Genomic DNA, 19122 nt, shown 5'->3' with positions numbered 1-19122 from the left:
TTAAGTTAGCCATTTCCTTCTCAAAATTATTTTTCCCTTCAATGGAATAAATATTTGTTGGCATTCATGAAATATTTCCTTAAATGTCTGCCCATTTCTCCATTACCTTACCATTTAAGATATTTTCCCATTCCACTTTAGCCAACTCTGTTTCTATAACCTTGTAAACACCTTTATTTAAGACACTAGTTTCAGACCCAAATTTCCCAACCTCAAACTGAATGTAAAATTTGATCATGCCTAGAAGATCATTTATTAATTAATTTTGTCTCATTAACAGATCTAAAATAGCCTGTTCCTTGGTTGGTTCCAGAATATATTCCGAGAAACTGTCCAGAATACACTATAAACTCATCCTCCAGGCTACCTTTGCCATTTTGATTTGTTCGAACTATACAAGAATTATGATCTCCCACAATTATTGCTGTACCTTCCTTATAAGCTAACATTTCTTGATTTATACTTTGTCCTACAGTTTGGCTACTTCTCTCATTTTCCCACCTTTCCCTTTACTTCATTTATCACAGGAATTTAGGGATAAGGACATTAGCCCAGAAATAACAGCAGATTTTCAATGAATTTTTTTTTACATGCAAAGGCTGGTAGTAGTTTGCAATTTCCTTCTGCAGAAGGCAGTCAATGACAAGATAACAAGGGGTATATTTCAGTATATGGGGTACAGATGAGCCATGATCTTAACAGTGAGCCAAAGAAGCTCAAGAAATTTAAAGGCATACTTGTATTGCCATTCATTCTCTCTCCCCATTAATTTTTCTTACTTATTCTACTCTTATTCCAAGATGTGTCATTTTTTAACTCTGTCAGAATTAAAAAAAACATTTTTATTGCCTTTGCTTAAATTGCCTCTTTTCTACCCCTTCCCATCTTCTTTCTCATCCACCTCCCGTCTGCCTTCATGGACTCTTTATCTCACTTCGCAAAGACATATTAGTGAGCTGGTTCGAAGATTGGTTAGGCAGTAGGAAACAAGTTGGGATAATGCATAGGGACTCAAATTGGAAGGAAGTGACTTGGTGTTTCAAGGATTTTGTGCAGCGGTCTCAATTATTCACTAGACTTATAAATGGTGAAAAACCAGGAACCAGGTCCATCTTTATATCACTAAAACATCAAACTCCAGTACAAAACAAAAGCAAAAAGGCCAACAACTAGTATTGATAACTAGAAGGATAGAACATAAGAGGGAGAAAATTTTGTTACAGTTATAAAAATTCCTAATTAGACCTCATCTGGAGAAGCATATAGTTTTCAAGAGCTGAAGTGGCTCAGTGCATACTCTACTGTCTCTGAACTGGAAGACCTCAGATTCAAGTCCGAGTCCAGGAACTAAGAAAGAATCCATAAATTTGCACATGCCAGCAAATTGATGGTAAAAGGGGAGGGTCAACAACAGGAAGGGTATCTGGCTGCAAATCACACACCAAATCCAAAAATGAGGGTCGACATGAAGTTGATTAGGAGATTTCATGTAACATAGGAAAAACTGAAAGCAAACAACCTAGAGTAATGTACAGATCTAGCCACCAGAAAAGAAAGTGGCCTTGGAAGGAATAAATACACCAGAAAGTTACCAGTGCTTCATGTATTCGATTATAAACTTTTCTGGAATATAGATCGTTAAAGATATTTTGATTTGGGTTTTTAAGATTTTTGAAATGAATTGAGAATAGGGGAGCCCAAGAAGACAAATCATTAAATTTGAGTCCAACCATTCAGGATATTGTTTAGATGAGATAAATTGGAAGTGTTTCCTTAAAATAGGAGATAGCGTTCCCTCCCACAAATAGCAGATTCTAGTCTAATTAATGCAAAATGTGATTTTCGTGTGCTAGCCAAGAGCATTAATGCATCTGAAAACAAGGCAAGTGGATGGAGGCCAAATACAGATAATCCAAGATCTCAATCCATATGCTCGGATAGCTTAATGGCCTACTCCTCCCTCCTCAAAATATTTTCGCTCTGCATCTTTATATCTCCGCCTCCACCCTCACCATAGCTCCCTTACTCCTAGACTAATTGCCCCTCAAAACATTCCTCCGCAGCTTCTATTCCCCAGTGCGACTGCTCTCCCCACATGTGCTGCTGTTAGTCCTCGGATGCTCTTATCCGTTTATTCCGATTGCCACCGCCAGAATTCCCTTACTCCTTCCCTCTACTGCTCTTATTCCCCTCCTGCTCGCCTTCTATTCCCATCGATGTTTTTTTTCTGGGATAGTGAGTGATCTCCTTTATTTTTTTAGGGTTCACTCCAAACACCCGTCCTGCCGCCACTTTGGTTGCTTTCTGCGCGGTTTCATTTGCTGCATTTTGAAAAATCTGCTCCAACACAAAATGGCGCCGACTCGGGTGGCGAAAAATAACAGCCGCTCACCCCCCTCCCTCCTCGGAAACAGTCCGACATGGAAGCTCCGTCTCCTTACAAGAACATAAAGCCAGAAGTGTTTCTCCCGCCGCCACTTTCACCTCCGTGCCTGCTGGAGTCGGTCCAGCAGCCCTTTTCCCCTTGCTTTCTATCCCGTCTCATTTCGCCATTCTCCTCCCGCTTTCTTACCTCCAACAGCGCGTCTTCCCCACCAAATAGCGTGCGCACACGCAGCCTGCTTCTGCCCACCACTGCGCACGCGCCGCCGACCCTCAAGCCCGGCTGCCGGCCAGGCACAGCACTGCGCATGCGTCTCACGCTCACGCCCCTTTCCTCCAACCCAGCATGGCATGACACTGCGCATGCGTTTCACGCCCCTCCTTTAGATCCCGGTTTAGCCTCTGATCTTCAGGTAAGCGTTCTCCAAGGCGGCCTTCACGACAGCGCAGAGTCGCTGAGCAGAAACTGATAGTCATGATGTGGAGATGCCGGCGTTGGACTGGGGTAAACACAGTAAGAAGTTTAACAACACCAGGTTAAAGTCCAACAGGTTTATTTGGTAGCAAAAGCCACACAAGCTTTCGGAGCTGCAAGCCCCTTCTTCAGGTGAGTGGGAATTCTGTTCACAAACAGAGCATATAAAGACACAAACTCAATTTACATGAATAATGGTTGGAATGCGAATACTTACAACTCATCAAGTCTTTCAGAAACAAAACAATGTGAGTGGAGAGAGCATCAAGACAGGCTAAAAAGATGTGTATTGTCTCCAGACAAGACAGCCAGTGAAACTCTGTGGGGGTTACAAATAGTGTGCCATGAACCCAATATCCCGGTTGAGGCCGTCCTCGTGTGTGCAGAACTTGGCTATAGCCTATAGCTGATAGCCAAGTTCCGCACACACGAGGACGGCCTCAACCGGGATATTGGGTTCATGGCACACTATTTGTAACCCCCACAGAGTTTCACTGGCTGTCTTGTCTGGAGACAATACACATCTTTTTAGCCTGTCTTGATGCTCTCTCCACTCACATTGTTTTGTTTCTGAAAGACTTGATGAGTTGTAAGTATTCGCATTCCAACCATTATTCATGTAAATTGAGTTTGTGTCTTTATATGCTCTGTGAACAGAATTCCCACTCACCTGAAGAAGGGGCTTGGAGCTCCGAAAACTTGTGTGGCTTTTTCTACCAAATAAACCTGTTGGGCTTTAACCTGGTGTTGTTAAACTTCTTACAGAAACTGATAGCCAAGTTCTGCACACATGAGGACGGCCTAAACCGGGATCTTGGGTTTATGTCACACTATCAGTAACCCCCACAGCTTGCCTCCTGGACTTGCAGAATCTCACTGGCTGTCCTGTCTGGAGACAATACACATCTCTTTAACCTGTGCTTAATGCTCCCTCCACTCACATTGTCTGTATCTTTAAGACCTGGTTGGTTGTAGAGATTCGCATTCTAATCAGTATTCTGTAACTTGATTTTGTGTCTCTGTATGCCCTGTTTGAGAGCAGATATCCACTCCATCTGACAAAGGAGCAGCGCTCCAAAAGCTAATGGCATTTGCTACCAAATAAACCTGTTGGACTTTAACCTGGTGTTGTTAAAACTCTTGCAGAATATATACTGCATAGACCAGTTCCACTGGATATACTGAATGGCAATAACCCAATTTGAGACAGAAAGTAACATTCTCAGGTCAGAGGCCTTTTGGAATGTGAAGGTAGCACACCATGTGCTGGTTACATACACGTGTCATGGTGACATTTTCCTACTTATACTCTGCTTGCTGTTTCTCCAAAGCTTGGGCTTTACTCCAGTAATCTGTGGAAGTAATTAAACAAAAAATAATATTGCTAGTGTTCCCTTGGTATAACTCACTCTTCTACCTCAGAACATTGGCTGTTCAGAATTTGTATCATTTAGTCAAGCCTGACAGTGAAATATTGAAAGAAAGCTTTCAATACATTGTTGCATGTGCCATCTCTTGGATAGGATTCAGCCTGTCAATTGGTTGGGAGGATGTAAAAAAAAAAAAATCTTATAACAGAATTTGAGAAAGAGCAGGTATTTATTCTGGAACTTCTCAACCAACACCGCCAGAAAGAGAATAATTGGTGTTGCAATGAATCTGCAGATCTGGTGGGTTCTTGTTGTGTGAAGGTCAGCTGCCAGGTTTATCAATAAATCTGAAAACATATCCCATGGTCCAAGTTGTGGAGTCCTTTCGCCTCTTTACAACAAATAGCACTTCAAAAAAGAAATCCACATCTGTGAATGACAAATTCCTGAAGAAGTGAAGATGCAAAAAGCAGTCTACAGTGATACTGACCCGTGCAATATCCCAAGTTTTCTACACTGTCTACACTTCCCACTGCCTCAGAAAAGCAGCAGGCATAATTAAGGACCCCACGCACCCCGGACATACTCTCTTCCACCTTCTTCCATTGAGAAAAAGATATAAAAGTGTGAGGACACGTACCAACCGACTCAAAGAACAGCTTTTCCCCGTCAGACTTTTGAATGGACCTACCTCGCATTAAGTTGATCTTTCTCTATACGCTAGCTTTGACTGTAATACTACATTCTGCACTCTTTCCTTTCCTTCTCTATGTACGGTATGCTTTGTCTGAAGAGTGCACAAGAAACAATACATGTGACAATAATAAATCAAATCAAATCAGCTATGAAAAGTAAGGGAGAAAATAGGGAAGACGCTGAACATTATTTTCCAAACCCTTGTTTCAACATGCATGGTACAAGAGGACAGCTAATATCATACTGTTGTGTGAAAAGGGAGGGATAGATCAAGTAATTAAAGGCTATAAGCCTAACCTTGATTGTAAAGAATTCTAAGGGACAGTATTAATTGCCATTTAGAATGGCATGGGTTACTCTAGGACGGTCAGCATGGATTTGTTAAGCGAAGATCATGCCTGCCTAACTGCATTGAATTTTTAAAGAAGGAAAGAAAGTCGATGAGGATAGTGTGTTTGATGTGGTCTATATAGCTTTTAGCAAGGCATATAAAAGGTTGATTGATCAGAAGGTTGATTGATCAGAAAAGTCCTGTAAGTGGAAGGGAAAGTGGCAAATTGAATTCAAAATTGGCTGAGTGGTAGGATATTGGTTGAAGTGCTTTTGTGACTGAAAGACTGGAAAAGGACTGGAGTACAAGAACAAGGAAGTCTTGCTACAATTTCATAGAGCTTGCATCTGGAGGACTATGAGCAGTTTTGATCTCCATATCGAAGGAAAGATATATGTGCCCTGGAGACACAACAACAATGCTTCACTAGACTCGATCTTGGGATTACAGGGTTGCCCTATGATGAGTAGACTCCATGAAGCCCAAGGCCAGTACTAAGCAGCAATGAAAAGATGATGCAAAAGAAGTGAGAGCATTGTGGAAGTAAAACTTTTCAGGTTATGTGTACACATATTTGGTGTTCTGAAATTGTGCCACTATAATGCAGGGTACAGAAAAAGAACCACCCTGAACTGGAGTGCTGTGTGAAAGGTTAGTTGCAGCATGATTGGTTTAAGAGGATGAGGATTGTACTGGTGCCCAGGGTGGGCATGCAAGGACCCAATGTGTTACTTTAAAAGCCCAAAGAGATTGTTGACTTTTTTCTGGTACTCGCCCAGGCTGAGAGTGTTGAAACACAGGTTTGGTGAAGTCTCTCCCCACTGCCGTCAATTTCTGTGGGGAGGTTTGCATCAGTCAAGGTTGAACCACTGACCCTCTGGAAGCATGTGGTATTTGAATGGTTGCTATTCTGTAAAGGTCTTGCAATGCAATTATTTGCGAGTGAAATGGGCCAGAAACGGATCCTTTTTTAATTGTCCCACAACCTGCTGCTGAAAATCAAGGTCTTGAATTTTAAAAGGGTTGCACAGAAGTTTCCCAGTAGTTCAGCTGTTACATCAGGTTTTCTGTACAATTTATACCAATGATCAAACTGATGCAAACTAGCAGACCCAGAAATTCTACATGACTCCATTTGCAAACAATCAGCTGGCACGGTGTATTCCGAAAGTGGCAAGGTGGCATAACTGTGGAAATTCTAGATTAACATTTTATATTATTTGAAATTCTGGGAGTGTCTCCAGTGGAGCATGGAAGGCAATGACAGATTTAAGAGAGCTTTTTAAAATAAAATAAGTATTTTGATAAGGAAAGATTTCTTCTGGTTCACAAAGTCAGGGATGAGAGGGTTATTCATTTAATATTGTCACTGAGTGAAGAGATTTGATCAATTTTCTTTCTGCATCGAATTGTTGAAGAATGGACTCCTTTACCGGGACTAGCATAGAGATAGAAGCCACTACATTTTTGAAGGGAAAAGTTTAAATATACAAGGATATGGGAAGCGAGCTGCTCTGTAGAATTAGGGTGGTTTGCTCCAACAAAAACACAAATGACTGAATGTGCTATGAATTTCTAATGTTTTACTAAACACACAAACATTTTGAAGATACAATAATTTCTGTTATATTTCTCCCTCGATCACACTTTTCTGTATGCCTCATTCTGTTTCATCTTTTCCTCTTCCTTTTCAATCTTATCTTTAGAAGCAAGTGCTCAGCTTAGTGTCCTTTGCCACTTTTTGTCCAATTTAGGTACCTTCAGTGGCTGTTTTGGCTCTAGCTCTTCAGCCTCGCCCAGAGAAACCGCTCAAAAATCTTTCTCCATATTGCCAAGCCATAGAGAATCTCTGCCCAGCTTGTCTGTGGCTCCTTTTGTTTTGCTTACATATTCCTGAGCTCCTGGCATGGGTTCTTTGGTGAGAAGCACAGTGCCTCTGTAAGATCTTAAGATGTTGATAACTGGGAGTTTTTTCACGGCATGCTGCACGCCAAATCAGAGACAAGCATTGATCCAGATGCTTGCTGTGGAATTCTATCTGCATCCATTTTTAGACACACAGGGCCAGAGTTTGCTGCAAAAAATAACGGTGACAAATGATCCACAGCATATTTAATGAGCATATTGGCCAGTAAATGCAGGGAATTAAGTGATATGCCAAAAAATGAAAATCTCCAGAGTTTGTTGGTTGACAAATGCTGCTCCATCATTTGCTTTGCACAAGCAACATCTCGTCTATAGACTCTCGTTATTTTTAAAAGCTAGCTGGATTTGCAAATTAATTGCACATCAAATTTGTCACAGAAAGTAATATCTAACAATTAATAATGTACATTTTAATGACTGCCAATCAAACCCTCTGTGGCTCAGAAAGTGAACAATTTCAACTGTGGTGTTTCATTCCTTCTTATTGACCCTACCCAATGGGGTAAGGCCATTCAGTATTTAGTATGGTGTAGTACCTATTCACCTTGAACTACACAATCTAAAACACATCACTCAAAGGCCAAGATTTGCCCAATATCCAGGTTATTTAACTCTCATCTGAGCTCAGAGAGGCTGATGCTATCCAGTATCATCACCTGAGATGCCACCATCAGCAATCTCTCATGATTATTCCTTGTGGATGGCTGTGTTGATGTCAGGGTTGGCTGTGGGTTTGCAAACAACCTGTGGGTTCTATCGTAGCCTTGTAGTCTCTCCTACAATGAGGACATATGAACATACGAATTAGAAGCAGGTGTGGGCCACTTGGCCTTTCGAGCCTGCTCCAGCATTCAATAAGATCATTGCTGATCTACTTTTAACTTCAACCCTGTTTTCCTACCTACCCCCCAATAATATTTCACCCTCTTGGTAATCAAGAATCTATCTAGCTCTGCCTTAAAATATACAAAGACTCTGTTTCCACTACCTATTGAGAGAAAATAATTCTCCTCATCTCCATCCTAAATGAGCGAGCCCTTATTTTGAAACAATGACTTCTAGCTCTAGATTCTCTGACAAGAGGAAACATCCACACACACACTGTCAATATCCCTCCGGATCTTAAAAGTTTCCATCGTCGTCTCTTATTCTTCTAAACTCCAGTGGATACAAACCTAACCTCTCCAATCTTTCCTCAAAAGACAACCCTCCCATTCCTGGAATTAGTGTTGTAAACCTTCTCTGAACTGCTTCAAAAGCATTTGCATCTTTCTTTAAATAAGAAGAACAATACTTATACAATACTCCAGATGTGGTCTCCCCAAAACCCTTTACAAATGAAGCATAATCTCCCTGCTTCTGAATTTAGTTCCGCTCACATAAATAATAATATACTATTTGCTTTCCTAATTACTTGCTATACCTGCATACTAGCCTTATGTGATTCATGCACTAGGCCACCCAGGTCCCTCTGCACCTCAGAGCTCTGCAATCTTTCACCATTTTGATAATAAGCTTCTTTGTTATTCTTCCTGCCTTAATGGACAATTTCACATTTTCCCACATTATACTCCATTTGGCAGATTTTTGCCCACTCACAACCTATGTTCTTTTACAGCCTCCTGAGGTCCCCTTCACAATTTACTTTCCCTAACTATTTTTGCATTATCAGCAAATTTAGCAACCATACCTTCAGTCCCTTCATCCAAGTCATTTTTATAAATTGTAAAAAGTTGAGAGCCCAGCACTGATCCATATGGCACACCACTTGTCACATCATGCCAACTAGAAAAAAGATCCATTTATGCCAACTCTGTTTCCTGTTAGCTAGCCAATCTTCTATCCATGCCAATATGTTATCCCTACACCATGAGCTTTCATGTGGCATCATATGAAATATCTTCTGGAAATCTAAGTACAGTACACCCTACAGTTCCCCTTTACCCACAGCACACGTGACTTCTTCAAAGAACTCCAATAAATTGGTTAAACATGATTTCTCTTTCACAAAACCATGTTGACTCTGCCTGATTGCCTTCATTTTTTTCCAAGTGCTCTCTATAACATTTTTAATAATGGCTTCTAACATTTTCCCTATGACAGATGTTAGGCTAACTGGCCTATGGTCTCCTGCTTTCTGTCTCCCTCCCTTTTTGAATAAAAGGGTTACATTTGCTAACTTCCAATCTAATGGAATCTTCCATGAATCTAGGGGAATTTGGAAAATTAGAACCAATGCATCAACTATTTCATTAGCCACTTCTTTCAAGACTTTAGGGTGAAATTCATCTGGGCCCGAGGATTTGTCCACCGTAGACCCAATAATTTACTTCCCTAGTGATTATAATTTTCATGAGTGCCTCCCTCTCTTCCATTTCTTGATTATAGTTGTTTCTGGGATGTTACTGGTATCCTCTCTAGTGAAGACAGATGCAAAAATGCCTGATTAATTCATCAGTCATAGCCCTACTTTCCATTACCAATTCCCCAGATGGGTTTTCTATTGGACCAATGCTCATTTTGTTAACTCTTTTCTTATTTAAATATCTATGGAAATTTTTACTGTCCACCTTTACATTACTGGCTAACTTTCTCTTGTACTCTAGTTTTTCCTTTCTTATCAGTCATTTTCTCTTTCTTCGATGTTCTTAATATTCTTTGTAATCTTTTGACTTGCCACTCATCTTTGTGCAAATATGTGCTTTTTCTTTCATTTTAATACTGTATTTAACATTTTTAGTTAACCACAGGTGATGGACCCTTCCCTTGGAAGTTTTCTTTCTCATTGGAATGTGACTAATCAGTATATTCTGAAATATCCCTTTAAATGTCTGCCGTTGAACATCTATTGATCTATCACTGAAGCACGTTTCCCAGTTCACGTTAGCTAGTTCCATTTTCGTGCCCTAATAGTTGTCTTTATTTGGGTTTAAAATGCTTGTCTTGGATGCACTCTTCTCTCCCTCAAAGTGAATGTAAAATTAAATCATATTGTGATTGCTGCTACCTAGGGGTGCCTTTACTATGTGGTTATCAATTAATCCAATCCCATTGCACAAAATCAAGTCCAGTATAGCCTGGAGCCACAGAGATCTGGTTGGCTCCAGAATGTGCTGTTCGAAGAAACTATCCTGAAAACATTCCACGAACTCTTCATTTAAACTACCTTTGCTCATCTGATTCTTCCAATCAATTTGTAGATTAAAACCCACATGATTATTGCAATACCTCTCTGACAAGTTCCCATTATTTATTAAACAAAGCTCTCTTTGTTTATACTCTGCCCAACCATGTAGTACAATTAGGACTTCAGATCATCACTCCCACCAGTGACTTCTTGGGGGCGATTCTCCCAAAGAAATTCGAAGTGTCAAATTTGCGTAAAAACTGGAGTAAATCCTGCTGTTTTTTTCAGCAGGAGTTTCAAAATGAATCTCCCACACTCTGTGCACTGCAGAACCTCATTAAAAATTTGTGGGCAGGGCCTATTCCCACTGGAGAGGCTGGCAGCATTGCACTGAGTGGGCCACTGCGCATGTGCTGATCTGTCAGCACAGAGATGGGCACATGCGCAGCGGTCCTGCATCACTGGCTTGCAGAGCCCCCCCACCAGCCGATCGCTGGCCTCCTGAACATGTCCGGGCCAGCCTCCCCCCCTCTCCCTGCACCCACTGGCCCGCCTCGAACTCCCCCCCCCCCCCCCCTCCCCCCCACCACCCCGCGGTCCCAATCACCCGATCCCCTCACAAATGGCAGTCCTGATCTCCCAATCCCTGACCCAGCCTTGACCCCACCCTGATACCCAGCCTCTCTCCCTCTGTCATTGATCCCTCTGCAGAGTGCAGCGGGACCCCCCACCAATATCGATCTCCCCACCAGAAGCCCCACCCCATTAGGCCCTGCCCCCTCTGGCCCTACCCCCTTGGCACTGCCTCATGCCTGGTGGACAGTGCCAAGCTGCCACCTGGACATTGGCACTTTGCCCCCTGGGCAGTGCTGGTGACCAGGGTGGTATTGCCAGGGGGCATCCTCCCCTTACCCCTGACATCCTGGGAGGCCTCGATGGCCACCCTTCACTCCAGTGGGGTCGGTAGAGGTGTTGGTGGATTGAGCAGCTGCCCTTTCTTTCCATCTCTTTCACCATTCTCTCTTTCGTTGCTCTCTTGATTGGAAGGCTTTGATCCCATTTTCAATGATGAATCATCATTTTAGTCATAAATGGCCACCTGTTTCCCTTCTGCTGATGTGAATAGACCAGACCTTCAGGGAGGCTCTGGGACAGCTTTTTCAAATGTTTATTTTGGCTCGCCTGTGAACAAGCTTCCTGATATATTTCTAAATTATTTGGCAGTCTTTAGTTGGGCATTCTGACAACGTCCCTCCAACTTAGTTCATGTGAGATTATCATGGCCTCTGTAAGTGGCCTATCTGGAAAGGTGTTCATGTTTGTTCTTTTGTCCTCATTTGCTTTTCAAGATCCTTCTTAGACAGTGTTGGTGATGTTGTTCTAGGGCCTTGATATGGCGTCCAAACTTCAACACCTTAGAGTAGTATGGAGAGAACCAAGACCCGTACCTGAGAGACTTGAGTTAAATGTCAGGCCTGGTTTCATGATCCTCAAATTTGAGAATGTAGCTTACCATAGCCTGAGCTATTACATTGGATCAAATGGTGTACCTCTGTCAGTTAAGATGTGTAAGCTAAGATCATTCTCAAAGATTCCTGGTTCAGGTTTTTAAAAAATTACACAATTCAAACAGATCACAACAGCTGGAGTCAGGTTTTTTTTTAATACCCAGTTTCCCAACTACATGAAGTTGTTAAATATATCCAGCTAAGTCACCAAATGCTGGTCTAAACCAGTCCCAGCCATGTCTGAGCATGTACTGTTTAAAAAAAAAATACAGAAAATGCAACTCTTGTTAACAGTTTATCAAAAAAAACTTCACTGACAGTCACTGCTAATGATAAAGTATTGCACCCATTTTGACTTGTCACTTACAATTAGTTATAGAAATGCAACCTTTGGACCTATGTTGCCTCTTGAGGTGTGCAGCGAAGAAAATATAACCATTAATCTAATCATAGTTCCAAAAGGTGTTGGAAAAAGATTGAGCAGGAGACCAGAGAAAGGAAACAGAAGACTGCACACACACATGTTTGACACAGCTACGGCTGTTACCAAGTAACAGGTAAGGTGCAGGTACAGCTCTGCATATGGGTCCAGGTGTGACCCTTATATAAGTTTATAAGGGTGGCAAAATAGTTCATGCTGCATGGAAGTTATCAGGGGGCTCAGTTCCAAATCCTAATTGTTTGAGTTCAAACCAGTTCTGTGGATCAAAGTGTAATTAAAATATGTTTAGCAGGGTAACCACACTAAGTGAGCTTCAAGTCCCTGTGGAAAGTGTGCATGAGTAAATTAAGATTATTCAGTTCAGGTATCAGATTTGTTCCACAGCATCTGGTTTCTATCTTTCTGATTATGGTGACATCTCCATAAATGCATTCCTGATCTGATCTCGTTCTTGCCAATGTGCGGTTAGATTCTGTGCCAATCCACTGGGAATGATTAATTCCAGTACCATTACCTAATGTTCCATTAGGATCCTGCTATCGGAAATCCATTCCACTGTTCGCACTGATATCGAGCCCTATCAATGGCACTGGTTGAGATATTTAATCGTGAAGGTTATTATACTACAAGTATAATAAGTTGTAGAGAGACATGAAATTGTTAGAACTGAGTTATTTTATACACCAAGTTGGCCACTGAGAAAGAAAAGGCATATAGAGAGAAATGTACACACATAGAGAGAGAAAGGATATTAGAATCAAACAGAGAAACTACAAAGAAAAGAGACAGAGAGGAGACTTGTAAAAGAGGGAAAATGAACAAAAAAGTCAAAGCAGCTACAGATGCATCAGAAAGGGCAAGAAAAAAACCAGCTGGTCCATCAAGCCTGCTACAACTGAAGCACACCATTAAACCTATCCCCCTCCTCTTGCAGTTAAACAGCACTTAAGAGAGGCAAAGAAAAAAACATCATTAAAGAGAGAACTATATAAAGCAAGAAAGAAAGTCAGGAAAATAAGATAAAGTGAACAAAAAAGAATTTAAGTGTGAAACAAACAGAGTGACAGCTGGGAAGAAGACATAAAATCTATGAGCAATGCTAATGGAGATCAACTACTTCCCTCAGATAAAGATGGGTTAACCCACCTGGATTGAAGAGAATGTGTACAGTATCACCCTTTGCCTCAGCTGTTCATACAGATGATTGTGAATGAGCACATTGACTTTATTCCTTTGTCCCCACTTTCTATTTTAGTTTTTTACTGTTCTCTCATTCTTTTGCTTTCTCATCCTGAATAATTTCTCATTTCCTCATTCCTTGAAAACTCAAAGCATGCCAGAGAGGATGCCCACCACAGAAGTGAGACTACTTGGCTCATTAGGATCTTTATCTATTTGGGCGAAAGAGGACTTTTCGGTTTCATGTATATTATGTAACTGCTCTAGAGTTAGATTTAGGTGCTGATAAAATAACTCCTAGAACTCTGATATACCTTTTTACAGTAATAAGCCAACAGGCATGGAACAATCGGTGGTTAGGAATTTAATGCACTACCCCAAGAGAAAATCATACAGCCATAAAAATGTTTACTTTTCCATATCTCATCAGACAAAGGGGAATCATCAAACACATTCTAAAGCAGTTCGCAGCTTTTAATGCAAGAATGGTTTTGATTCAATATGCCCAGTGGGGGATGTTTAGCTAAGTGGCCATAACTCCCACCCCAAGCATAGAGGGCTGTTGTCATTTACAGTGTTGACTTCAATTGGTGGCTAATTGAGCCAAGATCCAGCACAGAGAGCTGAGGGAGGGGATGGATGCTGACCATTGTCTCTCACTCTCTCCATGAGGAAGTCAGTCTTGGACAGTTTGTCTGAATAGTGAGGTTTCAGTGCAACAGTGGGAAGCCACCCTCTTCCAGGGTATAGCTTCTGATGGATTAGACAGAGGCCCACATAAAACAGGGAGGCATCTCTTAATATGTAGTGCTTTCACTTTTGGCTTGCTTCGCTAGTGGGAGGCTGTGAGACTCAAAGCTAAGATACAATTGCAATCTGTATGAGCTAAGGTTATTGCCAAGAAGTTCAGGAATTACTGGGCTGTAAAATAACAAGAGTATTTTACTATTATACTCACATTATTTTATTTAACAGTATTTATTATTTTTCATGGTATAACTAGTGATGAACAGTAACCTCATTGGAATTTTTTTCTTTTCTTCATCAATTTCATGTACGGTAAAGCAGTTTTGTGTTTTCTGGTTATTTGTGACTCGCTGGTATTTTTCAATCTACCTTCTAGACAGATAAGGGAATTCAAGGGGAAGCTGTTAATAGTATGTTAATTATATGGTAAAGATATAAAGGTGAAGGGCATTGTTTAATTAAGTACTTAGGGCACTTATAAAGAGAGACTGCTGAGACACAGGGATAGCAGATAGGGAGCAGGCATTTGTAAAGCCAAATTATGCACATAAACGTATTATCAAAAAAATTACGAATGTCTGGTTTCATGCATCACCAACGTGATTGGTATTGAATTAATAGAAACATTGGTGAAGTCAAAAGCATCAATTTTAACTCTGGGCAGATAAATTTTTGTTTCAATTTGAAATTCAACCACTGCAGCCACAATAACAGACCCAGGATATTCTCCCAACTCAATGCTGTATTTTGAATTGACTGACTCAATGGGAAATATACCCTCTTCCAGGGTATAGTTTCTGATGGATTAGACAGAGGCCCACCTAAAACAGGGAGGCATCTCTTAATATGTGGTGCTTTCTCTTTTGGCTTGCTTCGCTAGCATGGCAAAGGAAAATCATCAGGTGAATAAGTTAGACGCAGGCACCTAGGTTCTTTGAAGCCTCCATCAATGCGATTGTGGAAAGGTGAGGGTGAGAAGAGAATTGCTGTTCTCCAGCAACGCCAGTGAGATTGTCAAATATATTTTCCACCTGGCATCGAGACAGAGCATTAACTTGTGGAATGTCATCCCAGGTCGTGAGTACAATGTGAGATATGCTTCCGGGACCTTGCTGGAGTAGCAATGCTTCTTCATTTTACCCTCTCCGGAACACATTGCAACTGCCTCAGCAAAAACAGCCAGGACTGCTGCTTCAGAGACATGAGTTCAAATTCCAACATGAAGACTGGTGGGGTGTGAACTTGGTTAATTAAATGAATCTGGAATGAAATAACTGGTATCTGTACTGGTGACTATGGAGCAACCACACTGTTGGAGAAAGATGATCTGGTGCACTAATGTCCTTCAGGAAAAGAAATCTGCTATCCTTACCTGATCTGGCCTGTACGTGACTTCACAGAGCCACAACAACGTGGTTGATTCTGAAATGGTCCATCAAGTCCTTCATTTATACAAACAACTATACTTGCAATAGTTTAAGAAGGTGGCTCACCACCACCTTCTCAAGAGCAATTAGAGATGCGCAACAATTGCTGGAAATGCCATAGATGTCCATGCCCTGAGAATTATCTTTTTAAAAACTATCCTTCAGCCTTCTTCTCAACCACAAATGATAATTATTTTCCCTGCATCACTTCCTTCACCACCAAACCATAGGACATACTCTCATTTGATTACAAATAAATAATCATCTCTTCTTTGTTCCCTTCACAACTCTCACCAGCAACAACCTCCAACCACTAACCTGCCTTTGCAGAATCAACACTCTCCGAATTCCTTTGTTACTTCACAGACCCAGCACTTGCTTCACATTCAACAATTTTATCATCTATTTGGCATCTTGCATCTGCCTCCTTTCAGCACAGGCAGCATAAACTCCACAAAACTGCACTCTCCTCAGTGGCCACTCACTACCTCTCTCCCTGCGGCATAAAACCCTGAGGTTGTGGGAGGACCAGCTAACCACATAATCCAGGTTGAGCTGGGGCAATCAGCTAAGGAGATGGGTGGGCATTTTGAATTAGAGGGCTTCACCAAACAGGGTCTCTGTCAATTCCTTGTGTTCCTTCATTAACCATTGGGAAATATGCACATTCAGCCAGATCGATTGCTTTAAATAATATTGTGGTACATCCTTTGCAACTCATTCTCCTCCCTTTCCTCTTTCTTCTCAGTGCTTCCCAACAGCCAGAGCTTCCTGAAGATCACAAATTGGAGAACAGGTGTCCTTCTGAGGAGGCACCATCACGTGCTCCAGCCCTCTCAAGCACAACACCATAGCTGGGTTACTTAGTCAGTTAGTGAGATCTACATATGTGATTCCCTTAGCACTAACTTGAAGAAGAAATTAGTGGTAATAGGGACAGCCCAGAGGACAGCTCTTTAGATCCTATCCCTATCTGAGGGGGAAACAATGGAATAATGGCAACCTTACTGGACTAGTAAGCCAAAGGCTCATGTTCTAGGGGCATGGGTTCAAATCCCACCATGATAGCTGGTGGAATTTAAGTTCAATTAGTAAATCTGGAATTGAAAGCTAGTCTCATTAATGGTGGCTATGGCAATTATCATCAATTGTTTTGAAAACCCATCTGGTTCATTAATATCCTTCAGGGAAAGAAGTCTGCCATTCTTAAGTGATCTGGCCAACAGTGACTCCAGACCCACAGCAATGTGGTTGACTCTCTTCTGCCCTTATTCTTAGTTCAAGGGTAATTAGGAATGGACAATAAATGCTGGCCTTGTCAGTGATGCTCACACCCCACCTAAGAATGAAGACAATAATGCTGACTTTAGAAACCCAGCAATAAGCAGTAAATTCATCCACAAGTTCTACAAGGTATTGAAAGTTCTGCCAAGGGCTTTCATCAAAGCTGAGAGTACAGATGAGTCCACACAGCCTAAGTGCTGTTACCCCACTTAGGATCAGCTCGCTACTTTGGAGCGTGGCCCTCTCCAGTTCATAAAAGTCCATGTTTGAGTACTTTAGTAGAAGCTAAAATGGCTGCAATGCAAGATTGGTCTCCAATCTTGGCTCGGACTCGGATAGATAGATGTCCACCTTGAAGAAAATGGTGGAGGATGTGGATAGGGGGTTTCAAAGAGAGAGGCATTTTTTGCACTCTGTCCTCCCATCGAACAGTGCAAATGATGAGACCCTGCCCATGAGAGCAGCATTGTTCTCCTTAGGATGTCAACACATTTGTTGCCTTGTTAAACCTTGAACAGAAAGCCAGCTGGACTAGAGTCTGAAGAAGCACAAATTGCAGCCTCGCCCCCTGAGGCTTGAACACCCATGCATCATTGACCATGAACACCTCAAATATCAAAATTGCCCTCATGAGCAACAGCAGCCTGTGCCCAGCTCTGTTGTAGTCACTGGGTAAGGGCACCTCATAGGGTCAGTAGAGAAAGTAAACTTCCCGTTAAGCACCATGAGCTGACACTGGGTGCCAAATAATTTTAGTTCAATCATCACCACCTTCACATGTGGGAGTTATTTTCAGTCCAGCTTGTTTGTCTGCATTGTAAGAATGCCAGTGATATAGAATTTGGCTGGTTTTGCTGTTGTTTTAAATCAAAACAAAGGGAGTGAGGACTGTTAACGTGGAAGGGCATTTTAATTTTCAGGCGAATTGGTTAACAAGAGTGGTTCGAAACCAGTTGCTTCTTGGCCTTAATGGCTTTGAAGTGTTCTTCCTTCTTGTTCTCTTTCACCCAATTCATCCTTGTGACACTTCTTTTTTGTTGCTGTGCCTCCACCCTTTCTAATCCTTGTTGCTTATTCATGTTGTTCAAACTTCAGTCCACTGCTAGACCAAGGCCCATTTTGTCTGGAGCATGTAGCAGGGTATCCTCAGACCAAAAAAGGAACCTGGATCTTGATACCAGTGTAGTGTTCAACGATGTTCCTGATTGTTCTATGTGGTTCTTATTGTAATCATGCTACTCAAACCTTGGTGGGGTTGAGGAAGAGAATCTTCAGTCAGAAATGCATTGTTTATCCATTGTTCCCTCGCAGTCTTCCTTTAATATTCCCAGAGGACTGGGATATTGGTTGTGGGGAAGGAGAAAGATGGTGATGGTCATGTAGACCAGTTAGAGATAATTGGAAGAAGAACCTGGTCTTCTTAAGGTCGTGAACGTAGCCCAATCCATCACACAAACCAGCCTCCCATCCATTGACTCTGTCTACACTTGCCACTGCCTCAGCAAAGCAGCAAGCATAATTAAGGACCCCACGCACCCCAGACATATTCTCTTACACATTCTTCCGTGTGGAAAAAGTTACAAAAGTCTGAGGTCACGTACCAACCGACTCAAGAACAGCTTCTTCCCTGCTGCCATCAGACATTTGAATGGACTTACCTCACATTAATTGATCCTTCTCTACACCCTCGCTATGGCTGTAACACTACATTCTGCACTCTCTCATTTCTTTCTCTATGAACGGTAGACTGTCTGTATAGTGTGCAAGAAACAACACTTTTCGCTGTATACTACTAATATATGTGACAATAAAAAAACAAATCAAAATCAAATCAAATCCTTGTTGATATCATTAGTACAGGTTTGCAGTCAATGATGCCCTGTTCATGAGGGAAGCTAACCATTGCTGCAAGGCCCGTAACTCTCATTCTGACCATTGGGAAAGTGATGTACTGATTGGTCATGCCTAAGATGGCACTGGTGATCTTGTTAATGCAGCTGTGCTCTACGAACTGGGAGATGCGAGTGATGCCTCCAGTAGCAGATTGGAAAAAGCATGGTCCCCTGGACCAGCATTCCATACAGCTTGTGACAGGCTGCCTGAATAAAACACAGACTCCTGAGGTAAAAGAAAAAGCTTTACAACGATAATTTCTAAAGTCATAATCAAGTCAAATCAACACAATCTTCTCCTATCATCCAATTCCTTCACAGTGCAATTCTTTCAAA

At 41.6% G+C, this 19122-nt stretch overlaps 1 protein-coding gene across 16 annotated transcripts in view; it reads right to left on the bottom strand.

Annotated features, from left to right (window-relative positions):
* LOC144505222 (matrin-3-like) overlaps positions 1-2663 on the bottom strand; it is a 48414-nt gene extending 45751 nt beyond the window's left edge. For 4 of the 16 annotated variants that reach the window (XM_078231212.1, XM_078231217.1, XM_078231222.1 and 1 more), the window contains exon 1: positions 2573-2633. The gene's annotated coding sequence lies outside the window, so the exon portion shown is untranslated. Of the gene's footprint in view, positions 1-2441 lie in introns of all 16 variants that reach the window. The other 12 variants (XM_078231214.1, XM_078231223.1, XM_078231220.1 and 9 more) reach the window with 10 other exon arrangements.
* Positions 2664-19122: the final 16459 nt, after the last annotated feature.

This window comes from Mustelus asterias, chromosome 16 (assembly GCF_964213995.1).
Source record: "Mustelus asterias chromosome 16, sMusAst1.hap1.1, whole genome shotgun sequence".
NCBI lineage: Eukaryota > Metazoa > Chordata > Chondrichthyes > Carcharhiniformes > Triakidae > Mustelus > Mustelus asterias.
This window is presented reverse-complemented; position numbering and strand designations above follow the sequence as displayed.